Source organism: Ranitomeya imitator, chromosome 3, assembly GCF_032444005.1.
Source record: "Ranitomeya imitator isolate aRanImi1 chromosome 3, aRanImi1.pri, whole genome shotgun sequence".
NCBI classification, from domain to species: domain Eukaryota; kingdom Metazoa; phylum Chordata; class Amphibia; order Anura; family Dendrobatidae; genus Ranitomeya; species Ranitomeya imitator.
The window spans coordinates 609,873,086-609,896,267 of record NC_091284.1 but is presented as its reverse complement, the minus strand read 5'-3'; positions in this window follow the sequence as shown (position 1 = coordinate 609,896,267).

Genomic DNA, 23,182 nt, shown 5'->3' with positions numbered 1-23,182 from the left:
ATTCTTCCTGATAAAATCATATTTTTTTTATTTTATTTTTTTCTAAAGTCTCCCTGAAAAAAAAAAAAAAAAAAACAACCAAAAAAAACAGTGGGAGATTAATATTGGCCTTTCTGCTTGTGTGCCAGTCTTGACTCCTGGGTGTGCCATCTGTCTCTCTCTCTCTCTCTCTCTCTCTCTCTCTCTCTCTCCAATTGTGGTCCATAGAAAGCCTATATTTTTTTTCCTTGATTTGGGTTCCAAAATCTACCAGAGAAAATAACTACATCAATCATTGGTAGAAAAATATTGGCCTCTGGGCTTGTGTGCCACTCCTGACTCCTGTGTGCGTCATCTCTCAGTCAGTGGGCCATAGAACGCCTATTTTTGTTTTTATTTGTTTTATAAATTTCCCTGAAAAAATCATTTTATTTTATTTGGTTTCTAAATTCTTCCTGATAAAATCATATTTTTTTTATTATTTTTTTTTCTAAAGTCTCCCTGAAAAAAAAAAAAAAAAAAAAAAAAACCCCAAAAAATGGGAGATTAATATTGGCCTTTCTGCTTGTGTGCCAGTCTTGACTCCTGGGTGTGCCATCTCTCTCTCTCTCTCTCTCTCTCTCTCCAATTGTGGTCCATAGAAAGCCTATATTTTTTTTCCTTGATTTGGGTTCAAAAATCTACCAGAGAAAATAACTCCATCAATCATTGGTAGAAAAATATTGGCCTCTGGGCTTGTGTGCCACTCCTGATTCCTGTGTGCGTCATCTCTCACTCAGTGGCCCATAGAAAGCATATAGTTTGTTACATTTGGTTTCTAAATTCTCCCTGCAAAAATCTTTTTTTTTTTTTTTTTGCGGTTTCTAAAGTGTTCCTGAAAAAAATAAAAATAAAAAAAAAATAATAGTGTGACATTAATATTAACATTTGTGCTTCAGTGACAGTCCTGCGTGTGGGGCATCTCTCTAATTTGCAGCCACCAAAAAAAGAGTGTGTAACATTGGGCCTGATTTTCGCTGTGGTCTCACTCACCTGTAAAGGGGTAGCTAAATCATACTGAAGTTATAGCTCACCGTGTAAGTTGTGTGACTGCAACAAATAACGTTAGTTTGGTTACGTTTTTAAAACAATGAGGAAGTCTAGTGGAAGAGGTCGTGGCCGGGGGCGTTCATTGTCAGCTGGTAATGAGGGTAGTGGTAGTGGTGGAGCATCAGGTGGTCGTGGGGAAAAAAATATTGCACCTAAGTCTGGAGCTGTGGAGCCAGGTTCGTCGTCCGGCTACACAAGGCCTCGAACGCTCCCTTTTCTGGGATTAGGAAAACCGCTTTTAAAGCCGGAGCAGCAAGAGCAAGTTTTGGCTTATCTTGCTGACTCAGCCTCTAGCTCTTTTGCCTCCTCTCGTGAAACTGGTAAAAGTAAAAGCAGCGCGTCGTTAGTGGATGTTCACGGTCAGGGACAAGTCACTTCCTTGTCCTCTTCAGCAAAAACAACAACAGAGAAGAATGCAGCAGGCGACACAACGGGTTACTCCATGGAGCTCTTTACACATACCGTCCCTGGCTTAGAAAGTGAAGCAGTTAACAGTCCATGCCCATTACAAATTGAATCTGACATGGAGTGCACTGACGCACAGCCACAGCCAGACTACTATGCTGGTCCTTTGACTCAGACCACAACATTGCCCTCGCAGGGTGCTGATCAAGAATCAGACCCTGATGAGACTATGTTGCCCCATCCCGAACGCTATACCACCGAACGACACGGTGACACAGACGAAGTTGCGCAGGAGGTACAAGAAGAGTTATTAGATGACCCAGTTCTTGACCCCGATTGGCAGCCATTGTTGGAACAGGGTGCAGGCGGCAGCAGTTCTGAAGCAGAGGAGGAGGAGGGGCCGCAGCAGGCATCAACATCGCCACAGGTTCCATCTGCTGGGCCCGTATCTTGCCCAAAACGCGTGGCAAAGCCAAAACCTGGTGGAGGACAGCGTGGCCATCCGGTTAAAGCTCAGTCTGCAATGCCTGAAAAGGTATCCGATGCTAGAAAGAGTGCAGTCTGGCATTTTTTTAAACAACATCCAATTGATCAGCGCAAAGTCATCTGTCAAAAATGTTCTACTTCCTTAAGCAGAGGTCAGAATCTGAAAAGTCTCAATACTAGTTGCATGCATAGACATTTAACTACCATGCATTTGAAAGCTTGGACTAACTACCAAACGTCCCTTAAGGTTGTTGCACCCTCAGCCAATGAAGCTAGTCATCAACGCAACATCCCTTCCGGCAGTGTAGGACCACCATTTAGCGCACCACCTGCTGTATCTGTGCAGGTATCTTTGCCAGGCCAAAGCAGTCAGGGTCAGGGAATCACCAGTTTCGTAGTAGGAAACACTGCATCTAGGGCACCGGCGGCAACAATACCATCTCCCACCGTCTCTCAGTCTGCCATGTCCACCGGCACCCCCGCTAGTTCCACGATCTCCAGCTCTCCAGTCCAGCTCACCCTACATGAGACTATGGTTAGAAAAAGGAAATACTTAGCCTCGCATCCGCGTACACAGGGTTTGAACGCCCACATAGCTAGACTAATCTCGTTAGAGATGATGCCCTACCGGTTAGTTGAAAGCGAAGCTTTCAAAGACCTGATGGACTACGCTGTACCACGCTACGAGCTACCCAGTCGACACTTTTTTTCCAGAAAAGCCATCCCAGCCCTCCACCAGCATGTTAAAGAGCGCATCGTCCATGCACTCAGGCAATCTGTGAGCACAAAGGTGCACCTGACAACAGATGCATGGACCAGTAGGCATGGCCAGGGACGTTACGTGTCCATCACGGCACACTGGGTAAATGTGGTGGATTCAGGGTCCACAGGGGACAGCAAGTTTGGGACAGTTCTGCCTAGCCCACGGTCTAGTAAACAGTTGTCTGTAGCCGTTCGCACCCCCTCCTCCTCCTCCTCCTCCTCGTCCTCCTGCAGAAGCAAGAGCTCGTCCACAGACCGCAGTCGCACAAACACTCCATCCGCACCTGCCACTGTTGCACACCAGGTCTCCCATTATGGGGCAGCTACTGGCATACGTCAGCAGGCTGTATTGGCTATGAAGTGTTTGGGCGACAATAGACACACCGCGGAAGTTCTGTCCGAGTTCTTGCAGCAAGAAACGCAGTCGTGGCTGGGCACTGTAGATCTTGAGGCAGGCAAGGTAGTGAGTGATAACGGAAGGAATTTCATGGCTGCCATCTCCCTTTCCCAACTGAAACACATTCCTTGCCTGGCTCACACCTTAAACCTGGTGGTGCAGTGCTTCCTGAAAAGTTATCCGGGGTTATCCGACCTGCTCCTCAAAGTGCGTGGACTTTGCGCACATATCCGCCGTTCGCCTGTACACTCCAGCCGTATGCAGACCCATCAGCGTTCTTTGAACCTTCCCCAGCATCGCCTAATCATAGACGTTGCAACAAGGTGGAACTCAACACTGCACATGCTTCAGAGACTGTGCGAACAGAGGCGGGCTGTAATGTTTTTGTGGGAGTATACACATACACGGGCAGGCAGTAGGATGGCAGACATGGAGTTGTCAGGTGTGCAGTGGTCGAAGATTCAAGACATGTGTCAAGTCCTTCAGTGTTTTGAGGAATGCACACGGCTGGTTAGTGCAGACAACACCATAATAAGCATGAGCATCCCCCTAATGCGTCTGCTGATGCAAAGTTTGACGCACATAAAGGATCAGGCGTCTGCACCAGAGGAAGAGGAAAGCCTTGATGACAGTCAGCGATTGTCTGGTCAGGGCAGTGTACATGACGAGGTACCGGGCGAAGAGGAGGTGGAGGATGAGGAGGATGATGGGGATGAGTATATTTTTAATGAGGAAGCTTTCCCGGGGGCACGGGAAATTGGTGGCGTGGCAAGGCCGGGTTCTGGTTTTTTGAGGGACACAAGTGACGTAGATTTGCCTGCAACTGCCCCTCAACCAAGCACAACCGCAGATTTGACAACGGGAACTTTGGCCCACATGGCGGATTATGCCTTGCGTATCCTCAAAAGGGACACACGCATTACAAAAATGATGAACGATGACGATTACTGGTTGGCCTGCCTCCTTGATCCTCGCTATAAAGGCAAATTGCAAAATATTATGCCACATGAGAACATGGAACTAATATTAGCAACAAAACAATCAACTCTTGTTGACCGTTTGCTTCTGGCATTCCCTGCACACAGCGCCCGTGATCGTTCTCACACGAGCTCCAGGGGCCAGCAGACCAGAGGTGTTAGAGGGGCAGAAATCAGAAGTGGCGTTGGCCAGAGGGGTTTTCTGACCAGGTTGTGGAGTGATTTTTCTATGACCGCAGACAGGACAGGTACTGCAGCATCAATTCAAAGTGACAGGAGACAACATTTGTCCAGTATGGTTACAAACTATTTTTCATCCCTTATCGACGTTCTCCCTCAACCGTCATTCCCATTTGATTACTGGGCATCCAAATTAGACACCTGGCCAGAATTGGCAGAATATGCATTGCAGGAGCTTGCTTGCCCGGCAGCTAGTGTCCTATCAGAAAGAGTATTCAGTGCTGCAGGTTCAATACTAACAGAAAAAAGGACTCGTCTGGCTACCCAAAATGTAGATGATCTAACCTTCATTAAAATGAACCACAACTGGATTTCAAAATCTTTTGCCCCACCCTGCCCGGCTGACACCTAGCTTTCCTATGAAAAGGTCTTGCCTGTGGACTATTCTGAATGACTTTTCCAATCTCGTAATTTTCTTCACCTGATTGTCCAGCATACGACATGTTTCCACCTCACGAAATGGCCAAACTCCCCACACGGGCCCGTGCTATCGCCACTTTGCGCTTGGACCCTTGAGAGTGCTGTTTGTCTGAAGAGGTGGGTGTGGCCGCTTTTGGTCGACGGCACTGCCACTGGGTCCCTCATAGTACAATAAAGTGTCTCTGGCGGTGGTGGTGCGCACCCAACGTCAGACACACCGTTGTAATATGAGGGGCCCTGTGCCTGTACCGCCGGCCACAAGACAGTTCCCCCCCCCCAGCTCAAACAGTGCTCTACCACTAGCAAAATTATCTCTCACAGCTTCACCAATGTGTAGTCTAGGCGCTGACATCCTTCAATGCCTGGCACTGACAATACCATTGTTTTGACATTTTTGTTATGTTAGGCCTTCGAAGCCTGTCTGCGGTCCCTTCTTTCTACAACTACTACACTGACCAGGCCACTGCTGGCCGTGTTACCCTGGAACCAATTTAAAAGTGCCTACAGTCAGCCCAATTTTGTTATGTTAGGCCTTCGAAGACTGTCTGCCGTCACTCCTTCCACTAGACTTCCACTGACCAGACCACTGCTGCCCGTTTACCCCTGGAACCAATTTAAAAGTGCCTACAGCCAGCCCAAGTTTGTTATGTTAGGCTTTGGAAGCCTGTCTGCGGTCACTCCTTCCACTAGACTTCCACTGACCAGACCACTGCTGCCCGTGTACCCCTGGAACCAATTTAAAAGTGCCTACAGCCAGCCCAAGTTTGTTATGTTAGGCCTTGGAAGCCTGTCTGCGGTCACTCCTTCCACTAGACTTCCACTGACCAGACCACTGCTGCCCGTGTACCCCTGGAACCAATTTAAAAGTGCCTACAGCCAGCCCAAGTTTGTTATGTTAGGCCTTGGAAGCCTGTCTGCGGTCACTCCTTCCACTAGACTTCCACTGACCAGACCACTGCTGCCCATGTTCCCCTGGAACCAATTTTAACTTGCCTACAGCCAGCCCAAGTTTGTTATGTTAGGCCTTGGAAGCCTGTCTGCGGTCACTCCTTCCACTAGACTTCCACTGACCAGACCACTGCTGCCCGTGTACCCCTGGAACCAATTTAAAAGTGCCTTCAGCCAGCCCAAGTTTGTTATGTTAGGCCTTGGAAGCCTGTCTGCGGTCACTCCTTCCACTAGACTTCCACTGACCATACACTGCTGCCCATGTACCCCTGGAACAAATTTAAAAGTGCCTACAGCCAGCCCAAGTTTGTTATGTTAGGCCTTCGAAGCCTGTCTGCGTCCCGTTCTTTCAACTACAACTACACTGACCAGGCCACTGATGGCCGTGTTCCCCTGGAACCAATTTTAACTTGCCTACAGCCAGCCCAAGTTTGTTATGTTAGGCCTTGGAAGCCTGTCTGCGGTCACTCCTTCCACTAGACTTCCACTGACCAGACCACTGCTGCCCGTGTACCCCTGGAACCAATTTAAAAGTGCCTACAGCCAGCCCAAGTTTGTTATGTTAGGCCTTGGAAGCCTGTCTGCGGTCACTCCTTCCACTAGACTTCCACTGACCATACACTGCTGCCCATGTACCCCTGGAACAAATTTAAAAGTGCCTACAGCCAGCCCAAGTTTGTTATGTTAGGCCTTCGAAGCCTGTCTGCGTCCCGTTCTTTCAACTACAACTACACTGACCAGGCCACTGATGGCCGTGTTCCCCTGGAACCAATTTTAACTTGCCTACAGCCAGCCCAATGTTAGGCCTTTGATGCCTGTCTGCCGTCACTCCTTCCACTAGGCCTCCACTGACCTGTCTATTGCTGCCCGTGTACCCCTTGAACCAACCTAATAAAATATTTAAAAAATTAATTTGATTATAAAAAATAAGATCGTGTTGAGATCTCAAATGCAGACATTTTAACAATCAAAACAAACACACATCAAATATCTGGAACTGTACTACAAAGGTCCAACAGCTACAATTTCTTTCTCCTGCAAGAAGTTAACTGAAAGTTTTTTGGAGTTGTTAACACAGATATGGCATCCACCGAGTGTTGTCCTGTCGCGTCTCCTTTAAATTATTTCCAATAAGATGTTAAACTATTAATTTAATAAAATCAATAATTAAAAAATTAATTGAGTAAGTCAAAAGCACATTGCAAATAAACATTAATTACAAATCAAGAAGCATGGCGCGTCCGAGGGTGAGTAGATACCGAATAAGAATATAATCACCCTCGGACGCGCAATGCTTATTTAAAACAGCCTTCCTTCCTAAGAATCAGCCCTTCCGTGGTGTAGAGAGAGGTTGTGTTACACTCCAAGGTGTTCCCCAGGTTGCCTTTCCTGAGCTTCGATCTTCCGGCTCTCGTTTAGTAGCTGTTGGAAACTACGCTGCATTAGGCCTACTAATTGTGTATGGGTGAAACAGTGGCGCATCTGCGGTCCCTCCTTCCACTAGGCCTCCACTGACCTGTCTACTGCGGCCCGTGTACCCCTTGAACCAACCTAATAAAATATTTTAAAAATTAATTTGATTATAAAAAATAAGATCGTGTTGAGATCTCAAATGCAGACATTTTAACAATCAAAACAAACACACATCAAATATCTGGAACTGTACTACAAAGGTCCAACAGCTACAATTTCTTTCTCCTGCAAGAAGTTAACTGAAAGTTTTTTGGAGTTGGTAACACAGATATGGCATCCACCGAGTGTTGTCCTGTCGCGTCTCCTTTAAATTATTTCCAATAAGATGTTAAACTATTAATTTAATAAAATCAATAATTAAAAAATTAATTGAGTAAGTCAAAAGCACATTGCAAATAAACATTAATTACAAATCAAGAAGCATGGCGCGTCCGAGGGTGAGTAGATACCGAATAAGAATATAATCACCCTCGGACGCGCAATGCTTATTTACAACAGCCTTCCTTCCTAAGAATCAGCCCTTTCGTGGTGTAGAGAGAGGTTGTGTTACACTAAGGTGTTCCCCGGGTTGCCTTTCATGAGCTTCGATCTTCCGGCTCTCGTTTAGTAGTTGGTGGAAACTACGCTGCATTAGGCCTACAAATTTGGTATGGGGTGTAGAGACAGGTTGTGTTACACTCCAAGGTTTTCACCAGGTTGCCTTTCCTGAGCTTCGATCTTCATGCTCTCGTTTAGTAGTTGTAGAAAAGTACGCTGCATTAGGCCTACAAAATGGGTATGGGGTGGAGAGAGATGGTGTGTTACACTCCAAGGTGTTCCCCAGGTTGCCTTTCCTGAGCTTCGATCTTCATGCTCTCGTTTAGTAGGTGTCGGAAAGTAGGCTGCATTAGGCCTAAAAAATGGGGAATGGGGTGGAGAGAGATGGTGTGTTACACTCCAAGGTGTTCCCCAGGTTTCCTTGCCATTGCTTCGGTCTTCCGACTCTCGTTTAGTAGTTGTAGAAAAGTACACTGCATTAGGCCTAAAAAATGGGTATGGGGTGGAGAGAGATGGTGTGTTACACTCCAAGGTGTTCCCCAGGTTGCCTTTCCTGAGCTTCGATCTTCATGCTCTCGTTTAGTAGGTGTCGGAAAGTAGGCTGCATTAGGCCTACAAATTGGGTATGGGGTGGAGAGAGATGGTGTGTTACACTCCAAGGTGTTCCCCAGGTTGCCTTTCCTGAGCTTCTATCTTCAGGCTCTCATTAAATTGTGGTTAAATGGAACAACTGCATTTGGCGTACTAGTTGGTTTGGGGCCTACTATCGGTGTCTGCCACTCCTTGCTGTTCTCCTGGTTTCCTGTCCTGAAATTCCATTTTCAGGCTCTCGTTAAGTAGTTGTTAATGTTAGACTGCATTTGGCCTACTAGTTGGGTTGGGGCCTACTATCGGTGTCTGCCACTCCTTGCTGTTCTCCTCCACTGAACAAAGCTGTGCCGCCTGTTTACTACGGTTGCCAATTTTGAACTGCATTTCGACTACTTACTGATTTGGCCCTACTCTCTGTGTCAGCCTCTCATTCCAGTTGTCCTCCACTGCAATGCCCCCTGGTTATTCCTGTGTTACCAATTTTTAACTGCATTTAGCCCACTTTCTTCTTTGGGCCTATATCTGTGTTTCCACTTCATCGTGCCCATTGCCCAGCCAGTGATAGATGAGTCTGCTGGTACATTGACCCATAACGCAACATTCCCCGTGCACGCTACACAACAACATTGTGACCCTGCTGAAAGTCAGGTTGCTCTTCCCGCATACCATACCACCTTACACGGGGACAAAGAGGAAGGTGCAGATGAAAGTGCAGGTTCCTTCATCAGGTGGGGGGAGGAATACTAGTTGGCGACGTCACTGGCACAGGGCCTCTCATAGTACGCAAAAGTGTTGCTGCCGGTGGGAGGCGCCCCCGCCGTGCAAACACACCGCTGTACTTTGAGGGGCCCTGTGCCAGTGCCAATGCCAACGAGTGGGCCCCCCCTGCTTGCTCAGGTTCACAGCACTTGCAAAGTTGAAATACTTACCTCTCCCTGCTCCACTGCCGTGACGTGGTCCAGATTTCCTGGGCCCACTAATTACTTGAACCAGCCCTACCCCCCACAACTTTAGCCAAATGACCCCCAATTTCAAATGCCTTCCAATTATTATAAGGTAAATTACGCTTGACAAGCTTCATTAAGAAGAATGGATGGTATTGACATTAAAATGGGTACTCTAGGTGTTTTCCTGGCCCCCACTCACTGCCGACTATGCTGCCCCATTGACTTGCATTGGGTTTCGTGTTTCGGTCGATCCCGACTTTACGTCATAATCGGCCGATTTCACTCGACCCGACTTTGGACATAGTCGGGTTTCGCAAAACCCGGCTCGACTCTAAAAAGGTCAAGGTCGCTCAACTCTATTCTCCACTATATACTCCAACTCCCCCTCAACCAAAACCGGGGCAGGAGGATCAACGGATGGAACCACAGGTGCCACGTATCTCCGCAACAATGACCTATGGAATACATTATGGATGGAAAAAGAAGCTGGAATGGTCAAACGAAAAGACTCAGGATTAAGAACCTCAGAAATCCTATACGGACCAATGAAACGAGGCTTAAACTTAGGAGAGGAAACTTTCATAGGAATAAAACGAGACGACAACCAAACCAAATCCCCAACACGAAGTCGGTGACCCACACAGCGCCTGCGGTTAGCGAAACGTTGAGCCTTCTCCTGGGACAATGTCAAATTGTCCACTACATGAGTCCAAATCTGCTGCAACCTATCCACCACAGTATCCACACCAGGACAGTCTGAAGACTCAAACTGCCCTGAAGAGAAACGAGGATGGAAACCAGAATTGCAGAAAAACGGCGAAACCAAAGTAGCCGAGCTGGCCTGATTATTAAGGGCGAACTCAGCCAAAGGCAAAAAGGACACCCAATCATCCTGATCAGCAGAAACAAAACATCTCAGATATGTTTCCAAGGTCTGATTGGTTCGTTCAGTTTGGCTATTTGTCTGAGGATGGAAAGCCGAGGAAAAAGACAAATCAATGCCCATCCTAGCACAAAAGGCTCGCCAAAACCTCGAAACAAACTGGGAACCTCTGTCAGAAACGATGTTCTCTGGAATGCCATGCAAACGAACCACATGCTGGAAAAACAATGGCACCAAATCAGAGGAGGAGGGCAATTTAGACAAGGGTACCAAATGGACCATCTTAGAGAAGCGATCACAAACCACCCAAATGACCGACATCTTTTGAGAGATGGGGAGATCCGAAATAAAATCCATAGAGATATGTGTCCAGGGCCTCTTTGGGACCGGCAAGGGCAAAAGCGACCCACTGGCACGAGAACAGCAGGGCTTAGCCTGAGCACAAATCCCACAGGACTGCACAAACGAATGCACATCCCGTGACAGAGACGGCCACCAAAAGGATCTAGCCACCAAATCTCTGGTACCAAAGATTCCAGGATGACCAGCCAACACCGAACAATGAACCTCAGAGATAACTCTACTCGTCCATTTATCAGGGACAAACAGTTTCTCCGCTGGGCAACGGTCAGGTCTATTAGCCTGAAATTTTTGCAGCACCCGCCGCAAATCAGGGGAGATGGCAGGCAAAATTACCCCCTCTTTGAGAATACCCGCCGGCTCAGGCAAATCCGGAGAGTCGGGCACAAAACTCCTAGACAGGGCATCCGCCTTCACATTTTTAGAGCCCGGAAGGTACGAAACCATAAAGTCAAAACGGGAGAAAAACAGCGACCAACGAGCCTGTCTAGGATTCAACCGTTTGGCAGACTCAAGATAAGTCAAGTTCTTGTGATCAGTCAAGACCACCACGTGATGATTAGCTCCTTCAAGCCAATGACGCCACTCCTCGAATGCCCACTTCATGGCCAGCAACTCTCGATTGCCAACATCATAATTATGCTCAGCAGGCGAAAACTTCCTGGAAAAGAAGGCACATGGTTTCATCACCGAGCCATCAGAACTTCTTTGCGACAAAAGAGCCCCTGCTCCAATCTCAGAAGCATCAACCCCAACCTGGAACTGGAGCGAAACATCTGGTTGGCACAACACAGGGGCAGAAGAAAAACGACGCTTCAACTCCTGAAAAGCTTCCACAGCAGCAGAAGACCAATTGACCACATCAGCACCCTTCTTGGTTAAATCAGTCAACGGTTTAGCAATACTAGAAAAATTATTGATGAAGCGACGATAAAAATTAGCAAAGCCCAGGAACTTTTGCAGACTCTTCAGAGATGTCGGCTGAGTCCAATCATAAATGGCCTGAACTTTAACAGGGTCCATCTCGATAGTAGAAGGGGAAAAAATGAAACCCAAAAATGAAACCTTCTGAACACCAAAGAGACACTTTGACCCCTTCACAAACAAAGAATTCGCACACAGGACCTGGAACACCATTCTAACCTGCCTCACGTGAGACTCCCAATCATCCGAGAAGACCAAAATATCATCCAGGTATACAATCAGGAATTTATCCAGGTACTCTCAGAAGATGTCATGCATAAAGGATTGAAATACTGATGGAGCATTAGAAAGAACGAATGGCATAACCAGGTACTCAAAATGGCCCTCGGGCGTATTAAATGCTGTTTTCCATTCATCGCCCTGTTTAATACGCACAAGATTATACGCACCACGAAGATCTATCTTGGTGAACCAACTAGCCCCCTTAATCCGAGCAAACAAATCAGACAGCAGCGGCAAGGGGTACTGAAATTTGACTGTGATTTTATTTAGAAGGCGGTAATCAATAAAAGGTCTCAGCGAACCATCCTTCTTGGCCAAAAAAAAGAACCCTGCTCCCAATGGCGATGACGACAGGCGAATATGACCCTTCTCCAAGGATTCCTTTACGTAACTCCGCATAGCGGCGTGCTCAGGCACAGACAAATTAAACAGTCGACCCTTAGGAAACTTACTACCAGGAATCAAATCGATAGCACAATCGCAATCCCTATGCGGAGGTAGGGCCCTGGACTTGGGCTCATCAAATACATCCCGGTAATCCGACAAGAACTCTGGGACCTCAGAAGGGGCGGATGACGAAATAGACAGAAATGGAACATCACCATGTACCCCCTGACAACCCCAGCTGGACACAGACATTGATTTCCAATCCAATATTGGGTTACGGACTTGTAGCCATGGCAACCCCAACACGACCACATCATGCAGATTATGCAACACCAAAAAGTGAATATCCTCCTGATGCGCAGGAGCCATGCACATGGTCAGCTGGGTCCAGTATTGAGGCTTATTCTTGGCCAAAGGCGTAGCATCAATTCCTCTCAATGGAATAGGATACTGCAAGGGCTCCAAGAAAAACCCACAGTGCCTAGCAAACTCCAAGTCCATAAAATTCAGGGCAGCGCCTGAATCCACAAATGCCATGACAGAATAGGATGACAAAGAGCAGATCAAAGTAACGGACAAAAGAAATTTCGACTGTACCGTACCAATGGTGGCAAACCTAGCGAACCGCTTAGTGCGCTTAGGACAATCGGAGATAACATGAGTGGAATCACCACAGTAAAAACACAGCCCATTCCGACGTCTGTGTTCTTGCCGTTCAGCACTGGTCAAAGTCCTATCACATTGCATAGGCTCAGGTTTATGCTCAGGTAATACCGCCAAATGGTGCACAGTTTTACGCTCACGCAAGCGTCGATCGATCTGAATGGCCAAAGACATAGACTCATTCAGACCAGCAGGCATAGGAAATCCCACCAAGACATCCTTAAGGGCTTCAGAGAGACCCTTTCTGAAAATTGCTGCCAGCGCACATTCATTCCATTGAGTGAGCACAGACCACTTCCTAAACTTCTGACAATATATCTCTACCTCATCCTGACCCTGACACAGAGCCAGCAAATTTTTATCTGCCTGATCCACTGAATTAGGTTCATCATAAAGCAATCCAAGCGCCAGAAAAAACGCATCAATATTACATAATGCAGGATCTCCTGGCGCAAGGGAAAATGCCCAGTCTTGAGGGTCGCCACGTAATAAAGAAATAATGATCTTAACTTGTTGAACTGGGTCACCAGAGGAGCGGGGTTTCAAAGCCAGAAACAGTTTACAATTATTTTTAAATCTCAGAAACTTAGCTCTATCTCCAGAAAACAAATCAGGAATAGGAATTCTTGGTTCTAACATAGAATTCTGAACCACAAAGTCTTGAATATTTTGTACTCTTGCAGTGAGATGATCCACACAAGAAGACAGACCTTTAATGTCCATCACTACACCTGTGTCCTGAACCACCCAAATGTCTAGGGGAAAAGAAAGACAAAACACAGTGCAGAGAAAAAAAAATGGTCTCAGAACTTCTCTTTTCCCTCTATTGAGAAGCATTAGTACTTTGGGCCTCCAGTACTGTTATGAACTGGTGATTCAGAAACACAATGGACCTGGTGGTTAAGAGCATACAAAGTGACCTGATAGTTACTAATAACATAGGACGAGCTCTGAGACGTGGGAACTCTGCTGACCGCAATCCCTAATCCTATCACACAACACTAGAGGTAGCCGTGGAGCGCTCCTGACCAGACCTAGGCGCCTCGGGCACAGCCTGAGAAACTAGCTAGCCCTGAAGATAGAAAAATAAGCCTACCTTGCCTCAGAGAAATTCCCCAAAGGAAAAGGCAGCCCCCCACATATAATGACTGTGAGTAAAGATGAAAATACAAACACAGAGATGAAATAGATTTTAGCAAAGTGAGGCCCGACTTACTGAATAGACCGAGGATAGGAAAGATAGCTTTGCGGCCAGCACAAAAACCTACAACCAACCACGCAGAGGGCGCAAAAAGACCCTCCGCACCGACTAACGGCACGGAGGTGCTCCCTCTGCGTCCCAGAGCTTCCAGCAAGCAAGACAAACCAATATAGCAAGCTGGACAGAAAAAATAGCAAACAAAAAGTAACACAAGCAGAACTTAGCTTATGCAGGGCAGACAGGCCACAAGAATGATCCAGGAGAGAGAGCAAGACCAATACTGGAACATTGACTGGAGGCCAGGAACAAAGAACTAGGTGGAGTTAAATAGAGCAGCACCTAACGACTTAACCTCATCACCTGAGGAAGGGAACTCAGAAGCCGCAGCCCCACTCACATCCACCAGAGGAAGCTCATAGACAGAACCAGCCGAAGTACCACTCATGACCACAGGAGCGAGCTTGACCACAGAATTCACAACAGACAGTGTACTAAATGTACCTTCAGGTGGATGCTCTCCATCACGTTTTTGGTGAAAGTAGATGGAAACCCTGAGTTAAGTGTTCCACATAGACCACAGGATAAATGAGAACGAGACCTTGCAGACATCCATGGAACTTGATCCAAGTATGGACCATAGTACATGGTCTGTCCAAGGGTCTCCTGACCCAAATTCCACTGCCTCATAGGCATACAGTTAAGTACAGAAATATTTGGACAGTGACACAAGTTCTGTCATTTTAGCTGCTTATCAAAAAATATTCAAGATACAGTTTTGTAATCAATATGGGCTTAAAGTGCAGATTCTCAGCTTTAATTTACATGTATTCACATCCTAATTGGAGTAAGAGTTTAGGAATTACAGCTACTCAGTATGCAGCTGCCTCTTTTAAGTGGACCGAAAGTAGTTGGAAAATCTCAAAAGTTCTTTAATGGGATGCATGGGCTATTCCCTTGTTAATTCATCATCAATGAAGCAGGTAAAAGGTCTGGAACTGATTCCTGGTGGAGCATTTGCATTTAGAAGCTGTTGCTCTAAGCCCACATCATGTAACATAGTAACATAGTAACATAGTTAGTAAGGCCGAAAAAAGACATTTGTCCATCCAGTTCAGCCTATATTCCATCATAATAAATCCCCAGATCTACGTCCTTCTACAGAACCTAATAATTGTATGATACAATATTGTTCTGCTCCAGGAAGACATCCAGGCCTCTCTTGAACCCCTCGACTGAGTTCGCCATCACCACCTCCTCAGGCAAGCAATTCCAGATTCTCACTGCCCTAACAGTAAAGAATCCTCTTCTATGTTGGTGGAAAAACCTTCTCTCCTCCAGACGCAAAGAATGCCCCCTTGTGCCCGTCACCTTCCTTGGTATAAACAGATCCTCAGCGAGATATTTGTATTGTCCCCTTATATACTTATACATGGTTATTAGATCGCCCCTCAGTCGTCTTTTTTCTAGACTAAATAATCCTAATTTCGCTAATCTATCTGGGTATTGTAGTTCTCCCATCCCCTTTATTAATTTTGTTGCCCTCCTTTGTACTCTCTCTAGTTCCATTATATCCTTCCTGAGCACCGGTGCCCAAAACTGGACACAGTACTCCATGTGCGGTCTAACTAGGGATTTGTACAGAGGCAGTATAATGCTCTCATCATGTGTATCCAGACCTCTTTTAATGCACCCCATGATCCTGTTTGCCTTGGCAGCTGCTGCCTGGCACTGGCTGCTCCAGGTAAGTTTATCATTAACTAGGATCCCCAAGTCCTTCTCCCTGTCAGATTTACCCAGTGGTTTCCCATTCAGTGTGTAATGGTGACATTGATTCCTTCTTCCCATGTGTATAACCTTACATTTATCATTGTTAAACCTCATCTGCCACCTTTCAGCCCAAGTTTCCAACTTATCCAGATCCATCTGTAGCAGAATACTATCTTCTCTTGTATTAACTGCTTTACCTAGTTTTGTATCATCTGCAAATATCGATATTTTACTGTGTAAACCTTCTACCAGATCATTAATGAATATGTTGAAGAGAACAGGTCCCAATACTGACCCCTGCGGTACCCCACTGGTCACAGCGACCCAGTTAGAGACTATACCATTTATAACCACCCTCTGCTTTCTATCACTAAGCCAGTTACTAACCCATTTACACACATTTTCCCCCAGACCAAGCATTCTCATTTTGTGTACCAATCTCTTGTGCGGCACGGTATCAAACGCTTTGGAAAAATCGAGATATACCACGTCCAATGACTCACCGTGGTGTCATGTGCCCGAAAATGTTACCAATAAAAATGTCAACTCGTCCCGCAAAAAAAAAGACCTCACATGACTCTGTGGACCAAAATATGGAAAAATTATAGCTCTCAAAATGTGGTAACGCAAAAAATATTTTTTGCATTAAAAAGCGTCTTTCAGTGTGTGACGGCTGCCAATCATAAAAATCCGCTAAAAAACCCGCTATAAAAGTATATTAAACCCCCCTTTATCACCCCATTAGTTAGGGAAAAATTAAAAAAATGTATTTATTTCCATTTTCCCATTAGGGTTAGGGCTAGGGTTAGGGCTAGGGTTAGGGTTAGGGTTAGGGCTAGGGTTAGGGTTAGGGTAAGGGCTAGAGCTAGGGTTAGGGTTAGGGCTAGGGTTAGGGTTAGGGCTAGGGTTAGGGTTAGGGCTAGGGTTAGGGTTAGGGCTAGGGTTAGGGCTAGGGTTAGGGCTAGGGTTTGGGTTAGGGCTAGGGTTAGGGTTAGGGCTAGGGTTAGGGTTAGGGCTAGGGTTAAGGCTACAATTAGGGTTGGGGAAAAAGTTACAGTTAGGGTTTAGATTACATTTACGGTTGGGAATAGGGTTGGGATTAGGGTTGGGATTAGGGTTAGGGGTGTGTCAGGGTTAGAGGTGTGGTTAGGGTTACTGTTGGGATTAGGGTCAGGGGTGTGTTTGGATTAGGGTTTCAGTTATAATTTGGGGGGTTTCCACTGTTTAGTCACATCAGGGGGTCTCCAAACGCGACATGGCGTCCGATCTCAATTCCAGCCAATTCTGCGTTGAAAAAGTAAAACGGTGCTCCTTCCGAGCTCTCCCGTGTGCCCAAACAGGGGTTTACCCCAACATATGGGGTATCAGCGTACTCAGGACAAATTGGACAACAACATTTGGGGTCCAATTTCTCCTGTTACCCTTGGGAAAATACAAAACTGGGGGCTAAAAAATAATTTTTGTGGGAAAAAATTTTTGTTTTGTTTTTACGGCTCTGCATTATAAACTTCTGGGAAGCCCTTGGTGGGTCAAAGTGCTCACCACACATCTAGATAAGTTCCTTAGGGGGTCTACTTTCCAAAATGGTGTCACTTGTGGGGGGTTTCTACTGTTTAGGCACATCAGTGGCTCTCCAAACGCAACATGGCGTCCCATCTCAATTCCTATCAATTTTCCATTGAAAAGTCAAACGGCGCTCCTTCCCTTCCGAGCTCTCCCATGCGCCCAAACAGTGGTTTACCCCACATATGGGGTATCGGTGTACTCAGGACAAATTGTACAACAATTTTTGGGGTCCATTTTCTCCTGCCTTGGTAAAATAAAACAAATTGGAGCTGAAGTAATTTTTTTGTAAAAAAAAGTTAAATGTTCATTTTTATTTAAACATTCCAAAAATTCCTGTGAAGCACCAGAAGGGTTAATAAACTTCTTGAATATGGTTTTGAACACCTTGAGGGGTGCAGTTTTTAGAGTGGTGTCACACTTGGGCATTTTCTATCATATAGACCCCTCAAAATGACTTCAAATGAGATGTGGTCCCTAAAAAAATGGTGTTGTAAAAATGAGAAATTGCTGGTCAACTTTTAACCCTTATAACTCCCTAACGAAAAAAATTTTGGTTCCAAAATTGTGCTGATGTAAAGTAGACATGTGGGAAATGTTACTTATTAAGTATTTTGTGTGACATATCTCTGTGATTTAATTGCATAAAAATTCAAAGTTTGAAAATTGCAAAATTTTCAAAATTTTCGCCAAATTTCCGGTTTTTTCACAAATAAACACAGGTAATATCAAATAAATGTTACCACTATCATGAAGTACAATATGTCACGAGAAAACAATGTCAGAATCACTGGGATCAGTTGAAGCGTTCCAGAGTTATAATCTCATAAAGGGACAGTGGTCAGAATTGTAAAAATTGGCCAGGTCATTAACGTGCAAACCACCCTTGGGGGTAAAGGGGTTAATAATTATGGCCATCTGAACATTAAGAACACATAGCTTTGGTGTAAGGAGAAACAGAATCTAACATTGCTGAATATACTGCAAAACACGATATTTTCTGCTATTTATCAAGCTATGAAGCACCTGCTGATATTGTTCCATTTGACAAATTGCTTTTCACACTCTCCTCGACAAAGCTTGTCAAAACTTTAATCGTATATATTCTGATATTTTTATTCTGTCACTTCTATTAACAACAGCAAAGAAGCATCACTAAAAATAGTATTCAATTCTGTCTTCAAATGGTCCCTACAATCTAAAACTTCCAAACCACGGTCACATTGAAATCATTAAAGTATATAATGATAAAAAAAAATTGTAATCTTAGAGACTAACTTGGTTAACATTTTCTTACAAAATATGAATCCACAATACATTCAGAACACATTTTTGGCTTTGGATATATGGATGACTATTTGAGCAGACTGTCAGCTAGCTTTTGGTGTCTAGTGTTCACTGAGCATGAATAACTAGTTCAGGACATATACAAATTGTTTTTGTAATAGCCCCCTACTCCACACTGCAATCCTATAAAGAGAGTGCCCACTGCTGTAATATATACTGCGCTCACTATTTGGATCATGCTGGAGTGGAGATATGATTAGTGCAACATGTGCAGCTACTCAGGAACCCAAGACGTAAGGGGGCCTATTTCCAACTCCAAAGCAGGAGTTGGAAATAGCACGGTGGGAGCGCGGCCGATCGTCACTGGGTGGCAGCTGATTATTACAGCTGACATCCGGCACTATGTGCCAGGAGCGGACCGCTCCCAGCACATTAACCCCCAGAACACTGCTATCAAACACGATCACAGCATTTCGGCGGCATAGGGAAACATTGCGCAGAGAGGGGGCTCCCTGCATGCTTCCCTGAGACCCTCTGTGCTTTGCAAAGTGTCAGATCAGCGATCTGACACTATATAGTCATGTCCCCCCTTTCGACAAAGTAAAAAAGTAAAAAAAAAATTTACATGTGTAAAAAAAAAAATTCCTAAATAAAAAAAAATATTGTTCCAATAAACACATTTCTTTATCTAAATAGAAAAAAAAACAATAAAAGTACACATATTTAGTATCGCCGCGTTCATAATGACCCAACCAATAAAAGTGTCCCACTAGTTAACCCCTTCACTGAATATTGTAAAAAAAACGAGGCAAAAAACAACGCTTTATTATCATACCGCCGAAAAAAAAGTGGAATAACACGCGATCAAAAAGACCGAAAAAATAAACATGGTACCACTGAAAACGTCATCTAGTCCCGAGAAAAAGAGCTGCGATTCAGCGTCATCAGCAAAAAATTTTAAGAGTTATAGTCCTCAGAATAAAGGGAAGCAAAAATAATTATTTTTTATATAAAGTAATTTTTATCGTATAAAAGCGCCAAAACATATAAAAATTATATAAATGAGGTATCGCCGTAATCGTACTGACCCGAAGAATAAAATTGCTTCATCAATTTTACCAAATGAGGAACTGTATAAACACCCCTCCAAAAGAAATTCATGAATGGCTGGTTTTTGGTTATTCTGCCTCACAAAAATCGGAAAAAAAAGCGATCAAAAAATGTCACGTGCCCAAAAATGGTACCAATAAAAATGTCAACTAGTCCTGCAAAAAACAAGACCTCACATGACTCTGTGGACCATAATATGGAAAAATTGTAGCTCTCAAACTGTAGAGATGCAAAAACTATTTTTTGCAATAAAAAGCATCTTTTAGTGTGTGACAGCTGCCAATCATAAAAATCCGCTAAAAAGCCCCGCTATTAATCAAACCCCCCTTCATCACCCTCTTAGTTAGGGAAAAATAATAAAATTAAAAAAATGTATTTATTTCCATTTTTCCCTTAGGGTTAGGGTTGGTGCTAAAGTTATGCTTAGGGTTGGGGTTAAAGTTAGGGTTAGGGTTGGGACTAAAGTTAGGGTTAGGGTTTGGGTTACATTTACAGTTGGGATTATGGTTGGGATTAAGGTAAGATGTGTGTCAGGGTTAGTGGTGTGGTTAGGGTTATGGTTGGAATTAGGATTAGGGGTATGTTGGAGTTAGTGGTGTGGTTAGGGTTGGGATAAGGGTTAGGGGTGTGTTGGGGTTAGGGCTGTGGTTGGGATAAGGTTTAGGGGCATGTTCGAGATAGGGGTGCGGTTAGGGTTATGGTTAGGGTTGGATTAGGGTTAGGGATGTGTTTGGGTTAGGGTTTCAGTTAGAATTGGGGGGTTTCCACTGTTAAGGCACATCAGGGGCTCTCCAAACGCGACATGGCGTCCGATCGCAATTACAGTCAATTCTGCAATGAAAAAGTAAAACAGTGCCCCTTCCCTTCCGAGCTCTCCCGTGCACCCAAACAGGGGTTTACCCCAACATATGGGGTATCAGCGTACTCAGGACAAATTGCACAACAACTTTTGGTGTCCAATTTCTTTTGTTACTCTTGGGAAAATGAACACTTGGGGGCGAAAAAATATGATTTTTTATTTTTACGGTTGTATATTATAAACTTATGTGAAGCACTTGGTGGGTCAAAGTGCTCACTACACATCTAGATAAGTTCCTTAGGGGGTCTACTTTCCAAAATGGTGTCACTTGTGGGGGGTTTCAATGTTTAGGCACATCAGGGGCTCTCCAAGCGCGACATGGCGTTCTATCTCAATTCCAGTCAATTTTGCATTGAAAAGTCAAACAGCGCTCCTTCCCTTCCGAGCTCTGCCATGCGCCCAAACAGTGGTTTACCCCAACATATAGGGTATCAACGTACTCAGGACAAATTGTACAACAACGTTCCTTGTCCAATTTCTTCTGTTACCCTTGGTAAAATGAAACAAATTGGAGCTGAAGTAAAATTTTTGTGAAAAAAAGTTAAATGTTAATTTTTTTAAACATTTCAAAAATTCCTATAAAACACATGAAATAAACTTCTTGAATGTGGTTTTGGGCACCTGGAAGGGTGCAGTTTTTAGAATGGTGTAACACTTGGGTATTTTCTATCATATAGACCCCTCAAAGTGACATCAAATATGATGTGGTCCCTAAAAAAATGGTATTGTAAAAATGAGAAATTGCTGGTCAAATTTTAACCATAATAACTCCCAAACAAAAAACATTTGTGCTAATGTAAGGTAGACATGTGGTAAATGTTACTTATTAAGTATTTTGTGTGACATATTTCTGTGATTTAAGGGCAAAAAATGTCAAAGTTGGAAAATTGCGAAATTTTCAAAATTTTCACCAAATTTCTGTTATTTTTACAAATAGACGCAGGTAATATCAAATAATTTTTACCACTATCATGAAGTACAATATGTCATGAGAAAACACTGTCAGAATCATTAGGATCCGTTGAAGCGTTCCAGAGTTATAACCTCATAAACGGACAGTGGTCAGAATTGTAAAAATTGGCCCGGTCTTTAAAGTGCAAACCACCCTTGGGGGTTAAGGGGTTAAAGTACCTTCACGACTTTACAATATATATGTCAAATTTTAAGAAAACGGCATTTACATAAACTTTGGATTATTATCCACCAGCGGCCCACTGGTGCGACGTCCAGCCATAGTGCCCCCTCCAGGTTCTTTTCTTCTTCTTCTTCTTCTTTTTTATAATCTAGGTTGGCGAATCTCTGCCTATACCTCCTTCTCTTGCGCTTTTTACATTGAATTACCCCTTCAATCCAGTCAGCCTTCCCGGGGTATGGGAAGGGGCCCTCCGAATTCTGGTGGAACTGCGACAAACCAAGGGATCAGGTGTTACTGAGCATGGGCCAACCCTTTGGGTTTTGGTGCCAAGGTACAGTCCAGCCATCTTGGGTCAGGGGCTGAGGTCCACTCATCACCATCTGCTTCAGCATCCCAGCCATGACCATCCTGCCACCTTTGGATCCTTCCGCCAGTGCAGCTGCACACTCCGACTCAGCCTCCACTTCCAGCGCTGGCTCTTCCAGGGCAGTCCCTACTTCTGGTTCACCGGCCTTCAGCTCCCGACGTCGATGTTCCAGCTCTGGCAGCCGCCGGTCCTGCTCCTCCGCAGGTAAGGGGAATCCGTGGGTCCAGAACTCGTCAGCGACTCCCCTCAGCCTTCTGGGATGAGTCCATTTTTCCTCCTGTCGCCACTTCCACTTGACACAGCCAATGCCGCCGTGGCACTGCGTGCATGAAAGGTCCATTGCTGCCGTTGCCGTGTCTTGCAATGGCACTGCACAGCTGCACATGGGGTTTTCTTCCAGACCCCACCCGTTCCAAGGTAGGGTCACTTCTGACCGCTCCACCCATTCCTGAGAAATCTGTTGCAAGGGGCAAAGTCATCTTCTTCTCCATCGCGCCCACCATGGGCGGGCACTGTTCACTGAGGCATAAAGAAAAAATTGATTGATTTATTTTAGCCTGTGGTATGTGCATCTCTCCCCTTGATATTATTCATCATTTGGGCATGCTTTTTCAGTTCGACATTTTGTGCGATCTTGTATACAGTGTGAGGCTGTGGCCTCTGATACAGCTAGGGGGCGCTGTTTGTTCTCCCCAGAATGTGCATGCAGATGGATGAAGTCCATAGGTGTGCATGAGAGTCACGGATCTCCGGTCCGGGTTTCCATGTGGCTGGAGGCCACAGGTTTGTGTGTGTTTAAAAGCCCTGCAGTAAGGGGTATGGGGGTGTCAGGCCGTGCAGGCCGTGTCAGGTGTCTAGCATCTGGCCAGGAGAGGCCAGGTGCACGTCAGTGTCAGTCTGGTGTGTGCTGGTCTGCAGAGTGCATGGAGGCCAGCAGAGCCAGCACCCAGGGCAGCTCAATAGCCTTGCACCCGCAGCGTACACAGAGATGCAAGTCGTCCATGGTACTGGTCTCGGATGTGGACAGTCCTGTGCCCGGAGGTGGATGTTCTGTACCCAAAAGAGGACTAGCATGTGTAACGATTGCAAACAGGTGGATATGGTGCCCGGCTGCTATCCGGAGGATATCCTGAACTGTGTACG